Source organism: Microcebus murinus, chromosome 10 (genome assembly GCF_040939455.1).
Source record: "Microcebus murinus isolate Inina chromosome 10, M.murinus_Inina_mat1.0, whole genome shotgun sequence".
In the NCBI taxonomy this organism is placed as follows: domain Eukaryota; kingdom Metazoa; phylum Chordata; class Mammalia; order Primates; family Cheirogaleidae; genus Microcebus; species Microcebus murinus.
In genome coordinates, this window is record NC_134113.1 from 52,553,445 (window position 1) to 52,564,728 (window position 11,284).

At 41.7% G+C, this 11,284-nt stretch overlaps 1 protein-coding gene and 1 long non-coding RNA gene across 5 annotated transcripts in view; one reads left to right on the forward strand and one right to left on the reverse strand.

Annotated features, from left to right (window-relative positions):
• LOC105864757 (uncharacterized) overlaps positions 1 to 2,038 on the reverse strand; it is a 32,003-nt gene extending 29,965 nt beyond the window's left edge. The window contains exons 1-3 of the long non-coding RNA XR_012921434.1: positions 1,972 to 2,038; positions 1,504 to 1,858; positions 842 to 900 (exon numbers count right to left, since the gene is read on the reverse strand). This is a non-coding gene — a long non-coding RNA (uncharacterized LOC105864757). The remainder of the gene's footprint in view (positions 1 to 841; positions 901 to 1,503; positions 1,859 to 1,971) is intronic.
• Positions 1 to 11,284, forward strand: part of PCED1B (PC-esterase domain containing 1B) — a 214,286-nt gene that overhangs the window by 132,029 nt on the left and 70,973 nt on the right. The window contains exon 1 of one of the 4 annotated variants that reach the window (XM_012752043.3): positions 1,853 to 2,272. The exons of the other annotated variants lie outside the window; for them this stretch is intronic. The gene's annotated coding sequence lies outside the window, so the exon portion shown is untranslated. Of the gene's footprint in view, positions 1 to 1,852; positions 2,273 to 11,284 lie in introns of those variants that run through there. 4 annotated transcript variants of the gene reach the window in all.

An 11,284-nucleotide genomic window follows, 5' to 3' on the forward strand; every position in this document is an offset into this window, starting at 1 on the left:
TAGCTTCTGCAGAAGGAAGGTAATAATTAGGGCTCACTTTACTGAATAAAAGGAGATCTGTGTGAGAAAGCACATTTTAGGTGTAAAACCTAACACGCACATAAGTTATCATTATCTTTAAGGAAAAAGCCAAGTTCGGTGGGTAAGAAAAAAGACAGCTCACTGAGCTCTGGAACATGAAACGGGGCCAGAATAGCAATAGTCGCTGTCTACACATATCATAGTAAGTTCTTGGAAGCAAGAGAATCAGTTGAAAATCTGTTGCTTGATCTCAAATGACTTTAAGTTTCAAGAGTATAAGCATAATTATCATTTGCATTATTACAACTCCTCTGTTCTCTGGTCTTGGGATGATTACAAAGATTTTAGTCATCCTCCCCTAGAATGTTCTTTTATTCTCACAGTGCACAGACTAGCTGGAAGTTGGAGAATGGGAAAGATTTGCAACTCATTTATAGGTTTGCTAGAATCAAATAATGGCAAATTTTTAAAGTTTACTATTCCAAATTTTAAAATACTAAAATTATCAGTTGGTTTCTAGATCGAAGCCCTGCTTTGATTGTATTAAATATCATGGTAATGATTATATTAAAATTCATGATAAAATGCAAAGTAATTCGATTGATGGCTATAGACAAAAGGGTGAAAACAATGTGTAATGTATGGAATTAATTTTAAGCACACACTGGGTAGTCAAAGTAAAATGATATTTTTCAAGGAAAGACAACTATGACACTTTATAGGGCAGTTTACATAAATAGCATAGTATTAAAAAAAACCTCAGTAGGCAGGACATGTCATTCAGGACTGTTTTGAAATCTGTTACTAGTTTGCTAGTTACCTTATACAGTAGGGGAGGAAAAAATGGCTTCCTCCACTCTTCCAGTTTCTTTGGTTGTGCTGTGAATTAAATTGACATAAGATAGATTAACAGGAGGAAAACCATATTTAATTACATGTATACACACAGGAGTCCCACAGATGATTCGGGTTTGCATGGGTAGCATCCTGATCCACAGGAAAGAATAGGGACTTGGGGATTCAGGAGTGAGGTGGCGACAAGTTATGGGCTGGGCTGCAGATAAAGTCTCTTGGCTAATACAAGCTGTCCGGAGCAGCCGTCTTCCCAACAGATACTTTCACTGATGTAGATTTCTTTTACAAAAGGACAGCTTTTCAGAGCTACTCCTGTATCTACCATTTCTCAGAATGATCAGCTCAAAAATATGCCAAAGAAATATATTTTGGCATGGTATATTCTGGTCTCCTACAGTCATGAGTTGGAGTGGTATGATTTGAGCCCCAACAATACCAATAATGGGAAAATGCTCTATCCTATGGTGTTTAAAATATTCATAGAAGGCCCACTTGATATTTGTAGGGAAACTGATAGATGCTCCTCTCCCAAATCACACCATTCCAAACAAAAGAAAACAAAGGTCTGCCCTCATCCAATCAATCAGAAGACCATGTCCCCTTTTAGCACACAGTCCCCTCCCTTACCTGCCGGGCGGGAGGAACACTGGAGGAGGACGCAGAAAGTTCTAGTGGAGGCGCAGCCCAGGCCTGTCTTGTTCTCCCCACAGACGTGGACCGGGCTGTTCCTCCACCAAGAGGTTGGTGGGAAGACCAAGGGAAAGGACTGGAAAGCGGCTTGCCAGCTGTGACACACCACACAGAAGCTCAGGATTACCACTCTCAACTATGAGCTAGGAGAGGCCACGATCTTCCGGTCCTCCCACCACTTCCCCGTTTCTCTCTTCTTCCCACTTCCTCTTTTTCCGCCTTCCGAACACCTTTTCAGCGGTGAACACCCAGCACCGGTGGGAGGGGTAACATGAGCCGAGGTTTTGAATTGCTAAAATAAATCAAAGAGCCAATGTAAATTACACCCAAATTACTGAGAAAAGTGAAACAAAAACAAGTTCAGAGCCCAATCCCAGGAAGATGTTGCCTTCTGTATTGACTTACCGCTTCATGTTTTCCTGGTACATCAAGGTCTCCAAGCTTCGACCATTATCCTTCCGCCTTCTAAAGCGAGAAAGCAAACGCTGACTCGTGCCATTTGCCCCAGATGCCACCGGAAATGGCATCTTCTCCCCAGACGCAGGCGCCCAGAGGCTAATTCATTTCCCCGTAGCCGTAGCGCAGGTTCTGGGCTCTCCAGCCTGGCTCCTCTGCTCCGCGGCGGGGGAGGAAGGACTCTGTCTGGGGAAGAGAGCTAGGGTCAACTGACACAGACGTTTTCCCAAATCACCGCTTACTTTAACGAGTAAGTACTTTCTAGTTTTACCATTGTATTTTCAGCATTGACTTTGTATTTCTGACCAGCCTTTCTTGGGGCTCTCTTTTCCTGGGCACTTATGGCAGGAAGAGATTGGCATCCTGGCCCACTCCGGCCCACCCAACGTGACTGAACAGCACTAGGGAGTACCAGTACTAGTTGGGACTTGGTAATAACAAAGTATTAGTGATTTAGAAACTCCCACATTTCTAAAAAGGAGCAGGGAAAGGAAACAGCCAATTTAGTCCTGAACTAGATAGAGAAGGGATGCGAGGCATCTGTTGTGTGTGCAATCTTGTATGTTGTGGTTGACCACAAAGGCTTGGCATCGGCTTTGACTTCCAGACTGATTTTTAGAAAATGGATGACCTCGGGCAGATTACTTAATCTTTTAACCTTAATTTTTCAATGTGTAAAATGGAGAAAAATAGAGTACCTGTCTCTGAGGGTTCTTAGGAGGAAGAAAGAGATATCAGATAAATACCACTGGAGGGTGTACTAAATAATGTTACTAAATAATTAGTGGTGCTAAATAATAAGTGAAATCAGTGTTACTAAATCGTAAGTTAAATACTTCACTTAACTGGGACCATTCCCTTAACCACTAAGCTTATCCCCCCGATATGCTGAGGTGGCTCAGAATAACAGTCACAATGAACATTTGTAGAGTTTACAGAGCATTTCGTTTGATTTCCACAATTAACTCTCAGGTAGGCAGTGCAGAGCTATTGACTTAAACGTGGAGTTGGAGGACCAGGGAGAAGTGGGGAGCTCTGCTGGATGTGGCAGCAGAAGGAGAAGCTCAACAGATGCAAACTTGGCGCTGATGGGAGGAAAACCATGACTTGGGAAAAAGCCCAACAGGAGAAGTTAGTTTGTGTGCCTGGGGGACAGGACATTCATTTCTCCAGCAAGTTCCTCAGCTTTCTCAGCCCCTGGCCCTTGTTCTCTGTCCCATGCCACAGAGCTTGGAACCCGGAAAGTCAGTCCCACTGCCAACAGGCAGAGGCGTGGGAACCCAGGTCTTCCAGAACCTTCTAGGAAACGGTGTGTGCAGCGACCAAGGCAAGCAGAGATGGGCTCCTGGAATCGCATTTTAAAATTAAAAATTTTTTTTGATAGAAACACGGTTGCACATAGAATATAGGTACAACAGTGTTAGTAATAACAACAATAATAAAATGATGTCCATTTTTAAAGCTCTTTTGTGTAATCTCCTTAGAGATTACACACATTACACATTACACAGGTGCTATTTCTCCCATTTAAAGGATGAAAATCCGAGGAACACAGAGATGAAGTGAGCTTTGGAAGTGGAAGAAACATAGAGAATAACAAGGAAAACTACATGCAAATAATTCTTTCTAGATAAGATTATTCTTTCCTCTTAATTTCAACATATATTTAGAGGTGAGGTTGAAAGCTCAGGTTCTGGAGCCATATTTCCTCCTAAATAAATAAAAGGAAACCTTAAGCTTATCTAAGCAATGGGAAAATTCACTGTCAATAATAGACCATTTCTGCCAGTTTCCTAGCTGGGCAATCTTGGGCAATTTACATCAGCTCTCCATGCCTCAGTTTACTCAGCTAAGCAGATGATGATAGTTCCTACCTCACTGGTTGTGAGATAGAATAGGCCTGGCACAGAGCACATGCTCAGTGGATGCTGACTATTCTTGGGCATAAGGCACTGGGCCCTGAGGGGTACAAGGATGGGTGAACCCACTTCTGCCAAAAAGGACTAGGATAGATTGGGATAGAATGGCACATGGCAGTTCATTGTAATGCAAAACAGAACCAAATGTTAAATAGGGGCATCTGTGAAAAGAGGAAGAGATTTTTCTGTCTGGGAAAACAGAGAAGGCTCTCCGAATTGCCTTTTAAAGTGAGTCTTAAAGAAGGAATAGAATTTCTGTAGGAGGAAGGAGTTCATGAGTCACAGCAGCAAACCTAAAGAGATGAAAAAAAGCCCTCTGACCTTACACAAATCCTATAATTCACCCACAAGCTTTGAGACTATCCAAAGAAGTAAGGGTCATAGCCTAAATTAAAAAAATACGTGATAGAATGCAAAAATGTTGGAGTTATGCTAACATATCACATGAATATGAAACTTTAAAAACCTAGATAACATTGTATGTGAAAAAGCACATATAAAACTATACTGTTTGTCCCACCCAGTTATGTATCCCCCGTTACTGTTTCAAGCACAATCATACAGCAGCTCTCAGAAAATGCGGGGCGAGAATACGCGGCCAAGCAACCGTCGTTCACTTTGATGGTCAATGCAGTGTTCACCTTTAGGAAGGTGGCTCAAAGGTCAGGAGAGAAGTATCTTAGGAATTCTGCCACAGTTTGATGGGAGAATAAATGGGTGTATAGAGAACTGGGAATTGGTGGGGCCGCATAGACTGTCACTCCTGTGGGCTCCCACCCTCAGCACTACCCCCCACCCCCATGGAACTCTACTCTCCCTACCCAAATGTATCTGGAACTCAGGAGACAGGGCTGGGCTAGAGAGAGATATAATAGCTGAATTCACTGGCCTCTTAAAAATGTGGCAGCATCGTGTTGATGACTTTATATATTCTCACGCAACTCTCACTTGTAAAGAAATCCATAGCCACGTTATTCCCATTTTGTTGATGAGGATTCTTCAGAGCAGAGAGGTTGCTAAACCTGCCCAGGGTCTGGGGCCAGTGAGTGGTAGAGCAGGATCTAAACCCACAGACGGCTGACTCCGGGCCCTCCCTCTGGGCTTTGGGCTCTATTGCCTCGATTCTGAGTCATCTGCATACAAATGGGAATTGATAAGGGGATGGCCCATTGTTACTCTTGGAGGGAGTGGTGCTATTAATAATTATGCTGGGAAAACAGGCATAAACCAAAGCCGTTTGGGGAAAGTGAGGACAGATGATCACTCTGTTGCCTGACACCCTGAGAATGAGAGGACATCTGAGGGTAGGAGAGATGAAGAAGAAAGGAGTCATTTAATGGGCCTTGAGAAAGACCAACATTTGGGGGATTGCAGAGGCAGAGAAATGAGCAAAGGAGACGGGGAAGGACGGAACACAAGAACGTTTTAGACACCCAGGCTCAAGGGGAGCCGTCAGCCCCTGATGTTGCAATGGCCACTGAAAGGAGCGACCAGGAACTCGGTGATTTGCTGACAAATATTTCTTCGGTTTGGTGGAGTTGAAGCCAAATTAAAGCAAAAGGAGGAGTGAGTGGGAGGTGAGGACCGGGACACAACCAGCGCAAACAACTCTTAAAAAATGTGGCCTTGAAGCGGAGGCAAAAGATAGGACTGTCGGAGGTGGAGTCAGGGAAGTTCCTTTCTTTTTTAAAGCAAGTAACTAGAATGTGTTTAACGCTGAAAGGCGGGAGCCAACCCTAGGAGACTAAAGAAAAGGCCGAATGCATAATTACCCCCTCTCCGGGGGATATCCTGGAACAAAGTCCCACCTGAAGCTGAGGCAACTTTATAACTCAGAAGGTGCATCTCGGCCTTTGCAGGAGGAGAGGGGAGTGTGGTTTGAAGGTTTGAGGAGGAGTCTGCGGGAGGTCCTGTCTGCAGGCCTGCCTTCTCCCTGCTGTCTGCGGCATGGGGGGCGCTTGCTGAGCCAGAGGATTAAAGGGGCCCAATGTCTGGCAGGCACTGTAGTAGGCCCTTGATATACAGGCTCTCTTTTCATCTTCACTATTATTCAGCGAGGTAAGTGATATTATCCTTGATTGACAGAAGAGGAAAATGTGGGTCAGCACTGTGGGCAACCAGCCCTGTGATGGCCGTGGCGGGGTGGGGGTGGGGAAGGTCTGTCTAGGGGGAGAGTCCACTTCTGGCTTCATTGTTTCTTGGAGGTAAAAAAAAAAAAAAGCCAGGTCGCCGTTTTTTTGTGTTAGAGGAGTAATAGGTGGGAAGTTAGCAAATGTAGTTTAAGTAATGGCTCTAAACCATAATGTGAGAGTTTGCCACAGACTATGCATGATTGAAATTACATTTTTGTTTGTATGAATTGCTCTCATCATTTACTTTAGGGAATCCTTTTGCAAAACAAGAGATTTTTAAAAATGAGGCCATTTGAATGAATGGCCCATAGTTTACCTTATGCTTTTATAGGAGAAGTTAACCTGCTTTGCAGGTATTAAGTACTCCCCTTCATTCATAAGGATGTCCCCTGCAGTCCATAGCAATTGATTCTCGTAGGCTATTACTTTGGGAAACATATGCTGCTTTAACAACTTTTAAACTTAGTAATTTTCAGACTCAAAAGTATTTGAAATTCTTCTGTTGATAGTTTACTTCAAAAGAATTACAAATATAAGATTGTGGCCTGGTAAGGGTGATGCAGATGTGAAATGAATATGTCTACAGGGATTCCTGCCTCCACAAAAGAAACTTGTGGTTACATGGAGCCTGGTTTAAAGATCATTACTATAGTTTTCAGTTTCCATTTATGTCACGTGATTTTAGGTGTGTTTAAGAACTGCCTGAACATTCAAGTTAGAACTATGGGCTATATGATGTGGTTTCATGATAGAGGAATCATGATAGTTGTTGGGGGCTGGGAACCAGGTTTGCAGGATGACAGCTGTCTCTGTCATAGGTAGTTTTCACTGAATTGATTAATGGGCTGCAGAACTGAGGCCTTTTTAGAAGGTGAGGTCATTGAGGGTGGGGGATTAGAATTGGTCTTTCCAGAGATTATTGGGCAATTATTTTAAATTTTTGACAAGTTCAAATTCAATTTAGAAAACTGACCAGATATTAAGACATAGGTAACTTATAGAGGTGAGTTCATGAGAAATAATTATTTTCTTATCTGTACCATTCTTTCCACTAAAATTTAAGAGAATCTTGGAAAGTTCAAAATATTAGTTTGATCCCAAAAAATGCAGTTAGGAAGGGAATTATTTATATTCCCAGTACAATGTTGCATTAAGATGGTTAGTCATATGCAAGAAGCTTATAAACTAGTTACAAGTACCCCTGATCAAAACATCCTATTTGTTAGTGACTGTGTCTGTGATTTAAAACTTCTCTACAGGGTCTCTGGAGCCACTGGCCTATTTCAGTGTCACTCTCCTGTAACTAAAGGTCCAGAAGAAAGGAAAAAGAATTAACCTAATCGCTACAAAATATTGATTACTGAAAAATAAATGCTATGTGTTTGGTGTGTGATAGTTATAAAGCAGTAGTGAATCATTTATAATTCATGGCTTATGAAGCTATTAAAAAATTCATTAGCCCCAAACAGGGAAACACAAGCAAAAGGCTTGAAAATAATTTATTGTAGCAGTAACCATTATTTATGCATATTTCTGCCACAGCTATACCCTCGGCCCAAATTTTACTTTGAAAACAGAAAAAAGGCAACTACTTATGGCTATAACTTAAGGAATCATCATAAAACTCTTTATTTATTTATTTTTTTCCAGCGTATTGTGGGGGTACAAATGTTAAGGTTACATATATTGCCCTTGCCCTCCCCCGCCCCCCTCATAAAACTTTTAAAAACAAAACACTTGTTTTAATTTGAGATGAAAATCACAGATTGCAATGATCCTTCATAAACCTCACTCCTCTGCTCATTAATATGTTAATACCAGCAGCCAGTCCCTCCTTTGATTTATCTTTACATGCCCACCTCTTTACCCCTGAGCTTGCCTTTTCATACCTGCCTCTTGCACACAGCCAGATATCTGACTGTCAGTGATCCATATTAAATGAATGAATGAATCCATCAAACAGCTACCAAAATGAGTAAGTGAATTTAGCAAATTTGAAGCAAAAGAAGAAGTCTAGGCTAATGGGATCACTGATCTGGCTACTTTCAAATCCCTTTTTTGTTTTCATTTTCTTATAAATAAAAAGAGCTCTGAAAATAGATATTATCAGACTTAAAAAAAAAAAAAAACAGATGATTTACACCTCCAAATTGGGCTCTCTACTCACTCCTCTAAGAGAGTCATTTTGGTTTTGTTAAATTTTGTTTTCATTGCTTGGCATCTTAGCTTAAACGATTCTTTCCCACAGTGATAGTCTTGAGAGTTTCAGATTTTGTTAATCTTGTTACAGTTGTGGTGTTTTTTATCAAGAATTTCCTTTCATTTTCAGCTTTTAACTGGATCTTCCTAGTCATTTTTCCCTCCCTTCTCTTGTCACAGGCATAGCTGCATGTTTCATTGGAGAAGAACAATAAGACATTCTTAGGTGGACATTTTTGCCTGATTTTGGCTCTGAGCCTTTGTAGCAGCATTTGAGTGGGTTAAGTTCACTGGTTGGTATACAGGGCAGCCAGAATTCCTCAAACACTAGGAAGCATAGAGTCTGTAGAATCTCGTTTGAGTTATTCTGAAATCTAGGTCATTATATTTTGTTATGTCTCTTGCTTGAGATTGAGATTAAAGTATGGAATGATACACACACACACACACACACACACACTACCATTCACTACTCCATCCCCTCCAAGTACACACACCACCCACTTCTCCTGGGCAGGCAGAGTGGATGGTTGCCTGACTGTGACTAGGGCACACCAAAAGACTTTTCTCATTAGAGATGGACTTTGGAGTAAATCTTAGCTTCATCAAATCAATATCTTTCCCTCTAAAATGGGAATGATAATAATCTCATAAATAGGTTAATATTTGTAAAGCACCAGCACCTAGTAGGTGCTCAATAAACGGCTAAAAAACTAATTTTGTTTTTTTTTTTTCAAAATCTTTCACTTGCATCATCTTATTTGATCTTCATAGGACCCTGCTTAACAAGCAGCACAAATATTGTAATCCATCTTTTATAGATGATTAATCCGGTGTTCTGGAACTTCCTCAGGACAGGTTGAGGATCTCTTATCAGAAATGCTTGGGATCAGAAGTATTTCAGATTCTTTTTTGGATTTTGGAATATTTGCATATGCATAATGAGTTGTCTTAGAAAGGGGACCCAAGTCTAAACACAAAATTCATTTATGTTTCATGTACACCATGTACACATAGCCTAAAGGTAATTTTATGCAATGTTTTTAATTTTGTGCATGAAACAAAGTTTGTGTGCATTGAACCATCAGAAAGCAAAAGTGTTGCGATCTTAGCCACCCATATGGACAATCTGTGGTTGTTTAACATCGCCATCACCTGACTCCGAATTCATATGTAAACAATGTGTAATCATTCTTACATTAATTAACACAAAAGTACTTAACAGTAGAAAATATGACATACCATTAATACAGTGAAAAAACAATGTGTTCAGGGAAACGTGGAGCTCTAAAGCAGTTTAGTATTTTGGAGCATTTTGGATTTTCAGATTAGGGGGTGCTGAACCTGTAATAATAATAAGGAAACTCTTATCAGCACTTACTACTTGTCAGGCATTGTCTTATCTAAACCATTTACATTTAATCCTTACATCAAATCTCTGAAGTGGGTCCTAATGGTCCCATTTTTGCAGATGAGGAAAATTAAGGCATAGAAATGCTAAATAACTTGCCCAAGGTTAAAGAGCTAGCACATAGAAGAGTTGGGATTCAAACCCAGGTAGTATGACTCCAAAACCAGTGCTGTTCACTAGTACTCCTAAGGGAGGCTGGTTTCATTTTTTTTTTTTTTTTTTTTTGACAGAGTCTCACTCTGTTTCCTGGGCTAGAGTGCCCTGGCATCAGCCTAGTTCACAGCAACCTCAAACTCCTGGGCTCAAGCAATCCTCCTGCCTCAGCCTCCCAAGTAGCTGGGACTACAGGAATTCGCCACCATGCCTGGCTAATTTTTTCTATATATTTTTACCTGGCCAATTAATTTCTTTCTATTTTTAGTAGAGACGGGGTCTTGCTCTTGCTCAGGCTGGTTTCCAACTCCGGAACTTGAGGGATCCGCCCACCTCGGCCTCCCAGAGTGCTAGGATTACAGGCGAGAGCCACCAAGCCCAGCCCATCTTAGTTCTTCTGAAGTGGGATCTTCAGCTGGGTCTAGGAACCAAATTAACACAGGACAGATTAACAGGAGATAAAAGTGATTTTAGTGAGTTTAAGTGTACAGACTCTTTGCAGTGTCACTTCTCAGTCACTGGTGACAGCTCTTATCTTCTCATGTTGGTGCAGGGAAGGCCTGTGTTTCTCAGTTTTTACAGCTTGCTATAGGCAAGAGAGGGCAGTTTACATGGGCTTTTCTTCCACCGCTGCATCTCAAGAGCCTTCCCTTCAATAATATTTATGTCAAAGAGGCATATTTTGGGTTGACATTCTGTTTGCTTCCACTCTTAAGTGCCTCCATTTCCCACATTTTTAAGGAGTGGCCTTGAACTCCTAGCTGTTCAATCTGGGGCACCTTATACACATATCCCGAAAAGGAATGCATCGGGCCATTTAAACAAAATACCTCTGAAGCAGAGACAGCACTAGGTTAACAGATCTGCCAGTTTCCAGGAGAGAACTTTATTGGAAGGGGAGGATGTCAAATACCCCAGGGCAGCAGTCCCCAACCTTTTTGGCACCAGAAACCGGTTTCACGGAAGATAGTTTTTCCATGGACTGGGGATTGGCAGGGTGGGGTGCCGTGGGCTGGTGATGGGCCTCAGCCCCGGGGCATGGGGACCACAGTCCTAGGGTACAGGGCACAGAATATGACCACAATGCTGGCCCAGATAGGGCAGAGTCAGGGCTGGCATGGTATGGGGGCCCTGGAACACAACAGGAAAGGGTTTCCTTCTTTACATTTTGCATTTTGGAGACTTGGGTGGAGAAGAATGCTGTTCCCCAAAACTCCTGAACTATGACAGTTCATGGCCCTAGCACTTTCTACTTTGGATTACGGTTGTCAATGAGTATTTCTTGTCTGTTTCTTGAGTGTAAGACTATATTTTACTCATTTTTGTACTCCCCATGAGGAGCACATAGTAGGCACTTAATAAATGTGAGTTGGATGAATCAATGAATCTGAACAAATGAACCTGCTTGAGTCCCAAAGGGATTTGGAGTTTGCTTTAATTTTGTTTAA